At 46.2% G+C, this 12988-nt stretch overlaps 1 long non-coding RNA gene across 1 annotated transcript; it reads left to right on the forward strand.

The window, feature by feature from the left end:
• Positions 1-101: 101 nt before the first annotated feature.
• Positions 102-12922, forward strand: LOC134478741 (uncharacterized). The gene is made up of 2 exons (XR_010051576.1): positions 102-406; positions 6963-12922. It is a non-coding gene; the product is annotated as an uncharacterized LOC134478741 (long non-coding RNA).
• The last annotated feature ends 66 nt before the right edge of the window (positions 12923-12988 follow it).

Genomic DNA, 12988 nt, shown 5'->3' on the forward strand with positions numbered 1-12988 from the left:
CCGCAGTTACGCACTTTGATTGGTACTCAAGATCACGAGACAGGAAGTGCTCGCTACTGGCCAACCGCCGCATGCGCATTAGTTTCCACACAGGACGTCCCGCCTTTTAGCGTCGTGGTCACTTGTGGAGCTGACCGCTGTTGCCTATGGTAACGGGACTGGCGGGCGCCTCAGACCCCCAAGGCGCTTGCGCGCTCCGGGGTGTCGGTGCTGGTCAGCACTCCTGATGACCAAGGCCTACGGAGCGAATTCCAGCTCACGCGGAGCCCTTTCTCGGCGTGGGGCGGCGCGAACTGGCTCTGCCCTTCAGCTGCACCTAGGCCTGCTGGCAGCGGAGGCAGACTGACCACGCCGGCACTTCCACGTTGCCCTCTTTCGAGTGTTACAATTACTTCTGATATCGCTGGTAAAAGCCTTTAACTTAACACTTTTTCCTTTTTAAAAAATTGCAGTAACATCGGTTTGCTCAAAGAGCCACAGATTTAAAAAGAATGCATGCCAGGAATCACTAGGGAAGTTCGTTGAATAAATAAGGGCTTCGGCCTCACCCCGGGAAATTGTGGTTCACCAGGTCCAGTGTGGATTCTCAGACGCTGCAAGTTTGTCTCGATTCTGGGAGGGATGGCAGACCTTTTTTCTTTTTTAGATAGGGTCTCGCTGTGTAGTTCAGGCTGGCCTCAAACTCCCATAAATCCTCCTCCCTCAGCCTCCAATGCTAGTATTGCAGGCATGTGGCACCATGCTCCATGTGCGATCTCTCTAGGAAATACTGTACTGGAGAAGTCTGACGTGTTAGGAGAACATAGATCATTGCAATCTAGAGTCTGGGGACTGTCTTGGGCGCAAGCCCAGAGGACTCACAAGAAGTCACACACAGTCACCAGGGGGCAGTGTGGGAAGCCCGGTGTGAGCAGAGTGCCAGGGGCTGACAAGCATAGAGACAGCTCCCTGTGTGCCTGAGAGCCAGCCATAAAACAGAGGAGAAGTAATCTGACCTTAGCCCTGAATCATGGATAGAAAACCTTTTAGGTTTTAGGTATCTTTGTATTTTAGGTATCTTTTGGGTTTGTGTTGTTTTCGGGCACTGCTACCAACTGCAGTTTTAAATGAATCACAGCTGGGTGTTTTTTAGATCTGGAGGGGCTTTTAGGAACCAGGTTGGTTCCTAAACCCATCCTGTGGATGAATTCCTGGCCTCTCAGGGGCCTGAGACTGACAGCCAGAGCCCTATATCTAAGATGAAAGACCTTCCGGCTTGGGACTGGAGCCGCAGCTGGGGTTTGGGTCAGGGAGGAAGCCCATGCAAATATGTTTTCAACAGCAAAACAAGAAGGCAGGTGTGAACTATTCCGATCCAACTGTGTGCGGGAGGGGGGTGGTAAATCACATTCTGGTTTCAAGAATTTCATTTTTCTTTTCATTGTTTGCCACAACATTTTGTTTACAAAATAATACTACATTGGGCACAGAATTTAACATGTCCCAGGAATGGAGCTCCATACTTTTTTTTTTGTTTTGTCTTTTTCTTTTTTATCGGTACCAAACTCACGACTGCCTGCTTGCAAGGCAGGTGCTTATGCCACTGAGCTAAATCCCCAGCCCCAAAACTCCATACTTTCTGAGATAAACTTGAAACTTCCTGCTGGATCGCAGTGGCAGCAGGTAGATTCTTTAGAATAAAGGTCACCGATAAAATGATATCTTTGGAAAAAGAAGTGTAGCCCGTGAAAACATGCTTATTAGCCAAGTGGATAATGCAGCAGGATGGAGCTAATTAGAGTGAAAAGGGGCAGGGGACCTAGCTCAGCAGCACAGCACCTGCCTGGCAAGCGCAGGGCCCTGAGTTTGATTTCCGGTACCCTTTCCACCGCAAATAAGTAAAATAAAGTGGAGAATTTCCAACTTAGACAAGGTAAGAGCTAGAAGGTTGTTTTGAGGTGAGGCAAGGTAGTTGCAGAATGGCCAGGTGTCTTGCCTGGGATTGGAGGCAGATCTGGAATCCAGTCTCACCACTTTCTTGACCAATTTGTCCTACCCTGTGGACAGGTGCAGGGCTTTCTCCACACTTCCCAACATCCCTCTGGAGGTAAGGTGACATAGGTAAGGTCATCTGGACGGCCTGGAGATGACTACATGTTCACGGCAGTACCTCACACCTCAGGGGTAAGAGCAGCAGCTGTAGACAGGCCTCTCCCACATGTCAGCTGGAGTGCTCCGGTCTGGAGGCCTCAGCTTGACTGTGTCCAACTTTGCCTTGGCTCCTGGCAACACTGGACACAATGTCTGTCCCTTTGCAGGTACACAGGGCAAGTTCCCTGTACCCTCCATACTTACCCAAAAGCTCAGTTAAGTTCCCCCTGACACGCTGTCTCTTCCATTTCTGTCAGCTGGGGCTTGATGACTTTGATCACAACAGTGGCTGTGATTTAATGCCTCTTGTTATAGTTTATACACTGTGTCAACCTGAAAATTTTAGAAGTTCAACTAAGAGACTCAGCAGGGAGCCAGGATCCTTATTTTGTAAATATCCTCATCATGTGCAAAAGGAAGGCACAGAGCTTTTGTGAATGCTACACCTGCCCTGGAGGGGAGGCGTGGCTGTGTACATCATAAGGGAGAAAATGAGGCTTGTTCTCTCTCTACCTCTACGCTGGCTGCTTTTGCTGTCTGCTGCTTTGAGATGCTGCTCCATTGCCATACCACCCTGCCTTAGAGCCAGCTGATTATGGACTGAAACCTCTACAAACTGAAAGCTAAATAAACCTTTTCTTCCTTCATTGTGGGTGTTGGATATTTTGTCCCAACAACAAGAGAAAAGTAACCAAGACTCCGCCCATGCACTGGACACCTTGCTTTCCATTCCAGTGGTAGATCCTCAGGGTAGTTGATTGGTTCTTATTTCCGTGAATATTGATTGTGTTCGTAAAAGGACAGTTGCTTTACTAGAGAAGGAATTTTATAAAAATGCTTATGACATGTAAATAAGTACAGAGGTCAGTTTGCATTGCCAAGAAGCTTCAGTATGTTCCCTGCAGGCAAATTCTGGGGCATGCCAAGTGTTATTCATGGAGAAACCAAAGGAGCGAGGGGATCATGAAAATACACATTGGTGGAAATGTTTGTGGCTTGGGGAGTTTTTAACATTCTGCAAAATTGTATCAACTAATGATTTTAATGTAAAATTCTGTTTTGATTTAACGTCTGTACCACAGGAGGAGGTGATAAATTTCACGGTCAGTCCACCCACCCAGTGGAGCTGAGTGTTGTCATGTAAGCTGTCTAACTGATATCGGCAAGCAGGAACCTGCAGTTTCAGTCTTCAAGTGATGAATTTGGCTTGTGAAAAAGCTGAACTTGTACTTGAGGTTGTTTACTAGCTTGAGTTGGTCACCAACAAACATTTCAAGCTGAGAGAGAGAGAACAGCTCCACCCTGCTTCAGTACTGAGTCTCAAGCTCCCTGTTTTTTAAATAATTGTTGTGGAAATTTTGAGAGGTGAGAGAAAATAGGAGGATGAATTGAAGGCACACAAAGCCATTTCATATTTTCACCATAAATAAAGTGAAGGTCAGTTCTCAGCTACAGTGCTAAGGCCACCAAGTTTAGGGTTTGTGCAAGCCAGGTTGGCAAAAGGAGGTCTTCTTAGGATTGCTGGCAAAATCTGTCCTGCTGCTGCTTTGACAGAGCCCCTGCTGTGGGCCAGGTTTGTGACCAGGATGCAGAATCTGAGAAAGGAATAGAGTGACTCAGAAAACCCCAGCTGTTCCCACTCCGTAGGCTTTTGGATGAGGTAGGGGCTAAAGTGATGCTTCATTTAAGTACAAACAGGAAGCAATAAAGAAAAGGAATTAGTAAAAAAAAGGTAGTGCAAGTGTACACAGAAAAGCAAAAGTCTTGGGGGTCCCGTGGGAGACAGCATAGTTTGAGAAACATTCCATCAATGGTAGGTGTCAAGGGACTAGGGAAAATCATTTTGGGAGCTCACCTTGACTCTTTGGAATGTGGCTTCTTGCTTGTATCAGAGACCTCGCTAATTTCCCTTGCATGGCTGGCTGTAACTAAGAAAACAGCTAAGGCATTAAAGAAGGGAAAGTTCCGGGATTAAAGGACCCTAGAGGAGTTTTTGGCTTTGAGAATCAGTTGGCAAGAGACTGTTTTCAGTTGATCTCAAAGCTCTCAAGTGACGGGTAGAGTATGGGTGGGTGCTGAAAAATAAGATTAATTGAGTTGCTGTCCCATGTATTAAAGGAGGTCAGGCCAGGAAGCGGTTCACCATGTAAACCCTAAGACTGTGTGGACTGTGGCAATTAGCCCAAATTATAGATTAGTTTCACTGATAAATCTCCACACGTTAACAACACCCCAAAACAAACAAATACAAAACCCAGCATAAAGTGAAGCCTAACTCAAAAGAATATTAAGAATTGGTGGTGGGCAAAAGACTTTTAGATTTAGTAACCAAATTCAGTAGCATAGCTGGATACAAAGTCAACACTCAAAAATCAATAGCCTTCCTGCACACAAACCATAAACTCACTGAGAGAGAAATTAGGGAAAGCACACCCTTCACAGTAATATCCAAAAAAGTGAAATACTTAGGAATCAATCTAATGAAGTGAAAGCTCTACAGTACTCTGAAAAAAGAAATCAAAGAGGATTTCAGAAAATGGGAAGATATTCCTTGCTCATGAATAGGAAAAACCAACATAGTGAAAATGGCCATATTCCCAAAACTGTTATGCAGATCTAATGCAATCCCAATCCCAATACCATTAGCATGCCTCACAGATCTAGATAAAATACTCCTAAAATTTATCTGGAACCAGAAGAGACAGAGGCAATCCTGGGCCACGAAGGCAAGGCAAGAGGCCTCATATCCCTGTCTTGAAATTATACTAGAAAGCTACTGTGGTAAAATCAGCATGGTGCTGGCAAAAAGCAAAACAAAACAAAAAGACAGACCTCCAGATCAGTGGAATAGATTAGAAGATGCAGACACGACTACGAAGACACTCAGCCACCTTATCTTTGACAAAAGGACCAAACATGTTTACTGGAAGAAAAGTAGCTTCTTTAATAAATGGTACTGGAAAAACTGGCTTTCCACATGCCAAAGACTGAAATTAGACCCATGCCTATCACTATGCACTAAAGTAAAGTCAAAATGTATCAAAGAGTAAGTAAGAGCCAAAAGGTACAATAGATATTGTGAAAGAGAAAAAAACTGCTCAAAAGGAAAGAACAACGGATGGGGAAAGGAGAAAAGAAGGAAGGGAGATATATATATATATATATTTAAATTGATATATGCAGCATAGCTACTCGTTCTGTTAGTTCACTGAAAGACACAGTGCTTTTGTTTGATCAATCTTGCATGCCTGTATCTGGTAATCTGAGCAACTATTTTGAAGACAACGTTATGCAATGTAAGAATTGTTGTTAGTTTTCTATCATCTTGCTTTGAAATTCTGTATCATTATAATTGTTTTTTTAAAATTCTCTTTAAAAAAGAATTGATGGGGAATACCTTGAGCTAAACCCAGAAGTTCAGTCCTCAAATTCATCGACTTGTGCTTGGAAAGCTAGGAGCATGATAGACACTGTGGGAAACGACGATAGACCAGACAGGATTCATCCCTTTAAAAACGGTGGCCTTGGGGCTGGGGATTTAGCTCAGTGGCGAAAGTGCCTGCCTGGCAAGCAGGAGGTCATGAGTTTGATCCCTGGTGGAGGTGGGGGAGAAAAAGAAAACAAACAACTGTGGCCTTTTGATCAGGTTAGGGTACAACACTTGCAAAACCACCTTGGAGCAGACAATAAGTAATAAGAGGTCTCCTCATCCAGGATGGAAAAATAAAGCTCAGAAAGTCTTCTGGATGCCAGTGGGGTTCGGGATAGACTTTGGGAGATGCACAGAAGAGTTGCAGGGGTAAGATGATTGTGGGGAGAGAGGGCCTTTCTCAAACAAGGAACCAGAGTCTACATCAAGTCTCACGGTAGATGTGTGTTTGTTATTTAGGGAGAAAAATTACAAAAAAAGATAAACTTTTCGTATTAGTCAGGTTTTCATCACTGGGACCAAGGACCTGAGAAAACCAGCACAAAGGAGGAGCGGGCTACCGTGGCTCACAGTTTAGAGGTTTCAGTGGTTTCAGTCCATGGTCAGCTGGGTCCACGGCAAGAATGTCATGGTAGAAGGGCGTGGTGGAGGGAAGCAAGCTGCTCTCTGCATGGCAGCCAGGGTGTGGAGAGGCTGGACAGCAAGTTGGGGAGAAAGAAGAATAGCCCTTCCAGGTGACCCTCCACTGACCTACTTTCTAAACCAGCCCCAGCCTTGTGACAGCAGTGTCAGCTCTGAATTCACCTAGGTCAGCATCTGCCCAGACAGGATAAATAATGCCTGAAAATTAGCTGGCAATATGCGTTTGCCTTCCCCACGATGGTTCCTCCAAGGAAAGCATATCATATGACCTGCCTGAGCCAAGGCTGGGCAGACCATCACCCACTCTGAGTGAGGCTTGCAGAACTGAATTGAAGATAATCAGGAACACCCTCACCAACTGCTGAGTCCCTGAGGTGTCCAGACACTGCCTGTGGGTCAGTTTGGGTCCTGGCCACTCCTTGCCTTCGCAAGCATAACCTGTGCTGTCAAATACACTCAGCTCTCCCAATTCCCTTTATTAAATGTAATTTTGAAATAGTCGAGTAACTTTTATAGTCCTGAGTGTTTCAGAAATAGTTTCTACTATTTCACCTTTAAACCTTATTGTTTATATAACTACAAATTAGATTCTAATTGACCAGTTGACTTAATAATGCCACGTTTTTAAATCCTCCCATCAAACTGGGGTGTTTACTATTTGGTTTTTCTTTTTACATCTTTTTTCTTTCTTTTTTTTTTTTTAACAGAGCAAGATATTGTCTTATTTTATTTTATTTTTCCAAATCCATTTTATTTCAAGGAGAAGAAGAGGAGGAGGAGGAAGAGAAAGAAGAAAAAGAAGGAGGAGGGGAAGGAGAAGGAGGAAGAGGAGGAGAAATAGAAGAGGAGGAAGAAAAAGAGGAAGGAGGAAGAGAAGAAGAACAAGAACAAAAACAAGAAGCGGCAGCTAAAACAAAATTTCAAGACACATCAGTCAGGTCTTTTTACGTCTTGAACCCAGCGTGTTGATATTGCGGATCCCACATTTTGAAGGCCATAGGCCTGGTGTGTAAAGTGACTGGTGGATGTTGGGGAGAACAAACAGGGTTGAAATGAGGACCCTGCTCTCACGCCTTCTGACTGACTCGGTTGGAAGGGAGTGTCTGTGTCCGGTGGCTGCTCGAGTGGGTGACAGCTCATAGCAGGGCTTCAGAGAAAACTCTGAGGGAGAAATTGAATCTCAAGGGACCGTCATGTGTTAGCCTGGCAAAGCAAGTCGGAAAGGGCTGCGGCAACGGAAGGGCCCAAAACACATGGCCCCAGAATTTCTGTGTGCGGGGGGATTTATCTGACCCCCAGTATCAAGTGCAAATACAGGACAGGGACATCTTTATCAGATCACTCACAAATAATCCCATGGGGAACAGATGAACAGCGAACACGCACAAAAGCATGTGTTAGAACTGAAGGTCAAGGCTGCCCTTGTTCTCATCTGATACAGTTTATTCTTACTTGAAGAGAGCACGACCTGGGTATAAGCCAGAGGGCACTGTGATTTTATTATCTCTATATAGAAAGTGCAAAGAGTTTTGTCTTAAGAGACTTAAAATGTATGATTTTCTTTTTTGGTATCATGTGAGAGAAACCATGGAAGCTGTGGAGGTGGTTTTTTCCCAGCACCTTGCTGTATCCACTTAGAAAGGTTCTGTCTGGAAGCAGAGATGGTCCTTGTGCCGTGGTAGTTTTTGTTTTACTTAGCGTTTACAGTGCTGTGAAAGTTTTCTTCTTCACAGTGGAGATAGCTGTTGAAACCTTCTCCAGTGTCAGTAATGACAGCCGGCCCTCATGGCGCACTTACTGTGTTCTGGTGACACACGCTTCATGCTCAACATGCGACATTTCTCAGATGACACCCTCAAACAGACCCTATATGTCGTCTTAGCATCAGACTTAATGTGCGTAGCTAACTTTTGCAAGCTCATGTGGGGGACTGGTTGAAGCGCTGGGACATGCCAGGGGACACTGATGCCAGACAGACAGGGACAGACTCATCCTGTAACTCTCACACTGCTGGAAGCACAGCCATGGTGCGACACCCGCACACCTCACCTGGAGTCCCACGCAGACCCTCCCATCCTTCTAGCTGTTCTCCGATGTCCTAATTCCAAGGACCTTGGTCCAATTTGCATCATTCCAGTGTCCCAGCACTGCTGGATAGAAATCAGTGTGTTTCCTCTCCAGCTTCTTCTGTGCTTCATGGAGTTCACATTCTATTACTCAATGTCTCGAGATTCTCAGCTTTCATGAAGCTTCTCACCCACAGGGTTTCTTTATTTCTCCCTCCTCTCCACACACATGGCCTTGGGGCGCTGGTGGTCCCTGCCTCACCTGCTGTCACTCACTGAGCCCCCTGACCAGGCCTTCTCCGGGTAGTTATGTTCCTCACCCCTCTGCTGTCTGGCTTTCTTTACACACCTAACATCCGGGCCACTTGCTTGTTCAAGCACCCTCTTTGAGGCCTTGTGACTGACCAAGTGGCCTAGATCGTCTGTGTTGCCACCCCTGGTGGATGATCCACATGGCACCCTGTGTCAGGACCCTACCTGCTGCTCTAAAACAACCTCAGCTCCAGGGCACTTAGGAGTCTCTCTGCTCCCATTATGGCTTAGAACTAAAACGCCCCCAAGAGCTTCATGTCTGCATAGGCGGGGCTTTCACAAGGTGATTGGGTTATGGGGGCTGATAGCAGACTTGATCTGTGCAGGCAGGTTCTGGTCAGAACAGGTAGGTCCCTGTGGGCGTGGTCTGAAAGGGTTTATCTCTGTTTCCTGGCTCCTCCTTTCCTTCTCTGCTTCCTGTTCACCATGTGGAGAGCAACTCTTCTCCGCCAGGCCCCTCTACTTTGCTGCCCTGCCTTGGAGCCCGCCAACTATGGATGGAAACCTCTGCAAACTGTGAGCCAAGCTAATCTGTCCTTCTTTTAGCTATGTGGGTCCAGTGTGGTGTCCCAGTGACTGGGAAAGGGACTCAGGTAGCACCTCAGGTCCCATATGAGCTGGGGCTGCTGCAGTCCAAAGTCTGACCATCAGCAGGTCCCTCAGTATGGCTCAGACACCCTCACTGTCCTGAAACCTTGCCTTGGACTTGATGTCCAACCAACTGTGACCTTGAACCTCCTGTTTTTTCCCATCACTGTGCTCCTTCAAGTCAGCACCTGCAGGTGGGCACTCAGCCCTGAGAAGTTTGTTTCTCACTGAGTGATTCTGTTATAACACAAGCTTGGTTGATTCCAAGCCAAAATTTTTCCAATCATGCAGATTTTTTTTTTTTTTTGATTCTTGCTCCCAAACCAGAAGACCATCTGCATGGGCTTCATAACACCTTTTTGGCTGTCACTTTCCTGTCTCCTATGAATTCATTGTTGCTTCTCCTTGTGGACCAGCCCAGTTCCTCCTCACCCAAGCAGCCATCTCCTGATGTTTTCCTGGTCCTCGGCATCCACCCTCCCACCTCTTCAACCCCAACATGGGAGTCTCCTTCTGCCCTTCTAGTAATGTGAGCTCCTTTTGTGTTCCTTTGTAGGTGAGGAAATATGTGAAGATTAGTAACTTTCAGTATAGGACATGTGGTGAAAGGGTCTTTACAGAAACTCTGGTGGGAGAATGGCATGGCATGACCCTGTTTGGAGGACAACCTGACATCACTGCCCAGAATGAAAGTGCACACGCCTTTTGACCCAGTGATCTGCCTTCACGTCTAAGAGTTTATTTAAGAAAATCAAGAGTGCAAAGACATGTGCAGATTTCTGCTGCAGCTTTTTTACAGGTTGTTTTCTGGGGGAATGACAAAATTAAATATGGCATGATAAACATGTAATTTCCCATAGCTGCAGGAAGAGGAAGGATTTGTGTGTGCTGACACAGAACTAGATCTGTAATATAAAGTGAAATGAAAGAGCTAGAGGGTGGTAATCAGAGTAAGATCTCATTTTAAGAAAAGGGCATACAGACAAATTCAGGAAGGCAGAACAATGCATTTTTTATACCAAAATCCATGAAAGGATATAAGTGCTATAGATATCCACTGCATACATACCTGTAATTTGAGTTTATTAAGCAGTTATGAGTTTCATAATTTAATGACATAGAAAATAGGAGCCATTATAGAAGCGCTCTTTGTCACATTTCCATAGTTTTAATTGCTCGTCAGAATCTCACCCTAGAGAGACCTAGATGGGAACCTCTCAGAGAAACCTGTGCCTTCCTCTTATTTTCATGTTGGTTGTGGTCCACTATTTTTAGCTCTTTCTTTTTTGTCCAGATGGCGGTGTGGGTCCAAGCCTTCCACGCAGGAAGTGGAGCACGCCAAGGGCGTCACTTGTGGCCAGTTCACAGTTTCACGACCCCTTTCCCAGCCTCTGCTAGGGCAGGGATGCTTGGCTTTGGTGAGGTCCTGTTGGCTTCTCAGGGCCTGACCTGAAGAAGGGCCGCTGGGCAGGCCTTGCTGGGGTGACTGATGGCAGAATTCAGTGAGAAACCTCCCTCCATTCCTTTCAAAGGACACAGAGACACATGAGGTGCGTGGAAGTCTCGTTTTCTTCGCAGCAGTACAGAAACGTCCTTCGTGGGGGAGGGACAGTAAAAATAGTGGCCCAGTGTGTGCCAGGGGCTGTGAAGGGACTGGAGCCTCTCGTCTCCGTCTCCGTCCTTCTTGTCCTGCCCTCCTGGTTCTCCCCGGGAACTCATGTCGGAGCTAGCTCCGAGCCCATGCTGCCAGCCCTGCTGGGCCCCACCCCTTCATCATCCCTTCAGATTTCTGGCACCTAGTCTGTGTTCCTCTCCTCTCTGATCCTTCTTCAGGTTCAAGTCTTTGACTCATTCAAAAAAAAAAAAAAATGACAAAGTGAGCCTCAGTCCGGCTACTCCTCTGTGGAAACCTTCCTGGCCCTCTGTGATCCCAACTTTGCCTCCTCCTGGTTGCCACACCGGGGGGAGTGTGGCCTCTGTGGACTCCATGGTGCCTGTTGGTCACACTGCATCCTGGCTGCCTTCTCCTCCCACTGGAAGAGGCCTCTTGGGAGCCCCGTGTCAGCTCCTTGCTGCTAATCCCATGCCGGTCTCCGTCGGGTGTGCAAGGCACGCATAGCTGCCTCCTTCTGTCCCATACCCTGGGCGCTTGATCCTCTGTGCTCCCCTCTCCCGCTGGCCCTGCTGCCCATCCCTGCAGCTCAGTGTCCCTTATAGGATTCTTCTCTACCCCATTGTCCAACTGCTCAGTCCTCCTCGTCTGTGGGGCTTTGCTTCTTCCCAGGGTTCCGCCTACCCTTTCTGAGGGCGACCATCAATCTGGCCTCCAGCCCAGGCTGCACACTCACACACCCAGGCTGGATTTACAGGACCTTGAAGGTTTCCCACTCCTAGGTGAGGAGAAGACTAAAATGCAGCTGAGGGGCTGGGGATTTAGCTCAGCGGCATAAGCACCTGCCTTGTAAGCAGGCAGTCGTGAGTTCGATCCCTGGTACCGATAAAAAGGAAAAAGACAAAAAAAAAAAAAAATGCAGCTGATTCCGAAAGCTTGTCACCTGCCTGCCTTCGAGGTCTCCTTCCTGCTTGCTCTCTAATCCTGTCCAGCCTGAGGGCAGATTCACACTCACCTGGGAGTTCTGGTTCCTGCAGCTTCCAGCGCGGCCCACCAAAAAACCAAAGGACCGGTCACCCCCTTCTATCTAAAAGCAACTTCCCCATTCCAGTTCTTCTTGTGATAGAAAAGGCGGCCCCACCTTTCTCTTTCCTCTCTGTCGGCCAGTACGGTATGTGACCCTGCTGACAGTTGTCACCTCACCGTGCTTCACTGCTGCAGGGTATCCCCGACACTTAGCTCCAGGGCCTCCCTCCCACCTCTGTGGGGAGCTTGGCAGTTGCCCTCCTCTACCCTCTTTTTTTCTTGACTTGATGCTATTATTTATTTATTTATTATATATTATTTATTTATTATATATTATTTATTTATTTGACCCTCCTGCCTCAGCCTCCCGAGTGCTGGGATTACAGGAGTGCAACACCATGTCTGGATTTTAATTATTTTTTTAAAGAGGAAAAACAAACAAACCCCAGAAAAACCAAGAAGCAAACCAAACCAGAAAAACAACAAGCCAAAAAACCAAACCAAACAAAAAAAGAAAACCCAAGCAACAAAAGCAAAGTGATGACAGCAGCAGCAACTGCTGTACACTAGCAAAAAGAGCTTCCTTATGTTTGTGTTGTGCCTAAAAAAATTTTTTTTGCAGTATCCAGAATCAAACTCATTACCTCACACTTGCCAGGCAGGTGTTTATGCCACTGAGCTAAATCCCCGGCATGCCTAAAGTTATATGACCAAAGTACCTGTAACACCGCCATACTGTTCTGTATACGTCATTTTTTCTGGGTGACCTAACTGATATGTTAATCAGTGCTCCCCTCTATAAATAATTGTAAAGCCCTGAGAACCTGACCTAATTGATATGTTAACCATTGCTGTCCTCTGCACAACAGATGTTATCTAAAATTGAGTGCTAAAATAAGTTGACAAAGGATTGTTAATTCCTCTGCAAAGGAAAACAAAGGTCTTCCTCATTCCTTAGCAGATTTCCTGGTCCACGCCCATAACCCCTTACTTTGTAAACTGTACTTTCTACAAAAAGTCTGGAAAGTTTTGAGGGAGACACACAGCTTTTGCAAACTCCAACTGCATTGTGTCGCTGGGCCCAGGATAAAATAAATCAGCACTGATTTTTAAAAACATGTCTTGCCCCATTTTTGGACTCGAGGTTGGGGATGTAATGGCTCATTTTTGGATTATAAGAGT

The sequence above is a fragment of the Cavia porcellus genome, unplaced genomic scaffold, assembly GCF_034190915.1.
Source record: "Cavia porcellus strain 051 isolate PalLab524CR breed Dunkin Hartley unplaced genomic scaffold, mCavPor4.1 scaffold_14, whole genome shotgun sequence".
Classification (NCBI taxonomy): domain Eukaryota; kingdom Metazoa; phylum Chordata; class Mammalia; order Rodentia; family Caviidae; genus Cavia; species Cavia porcellus.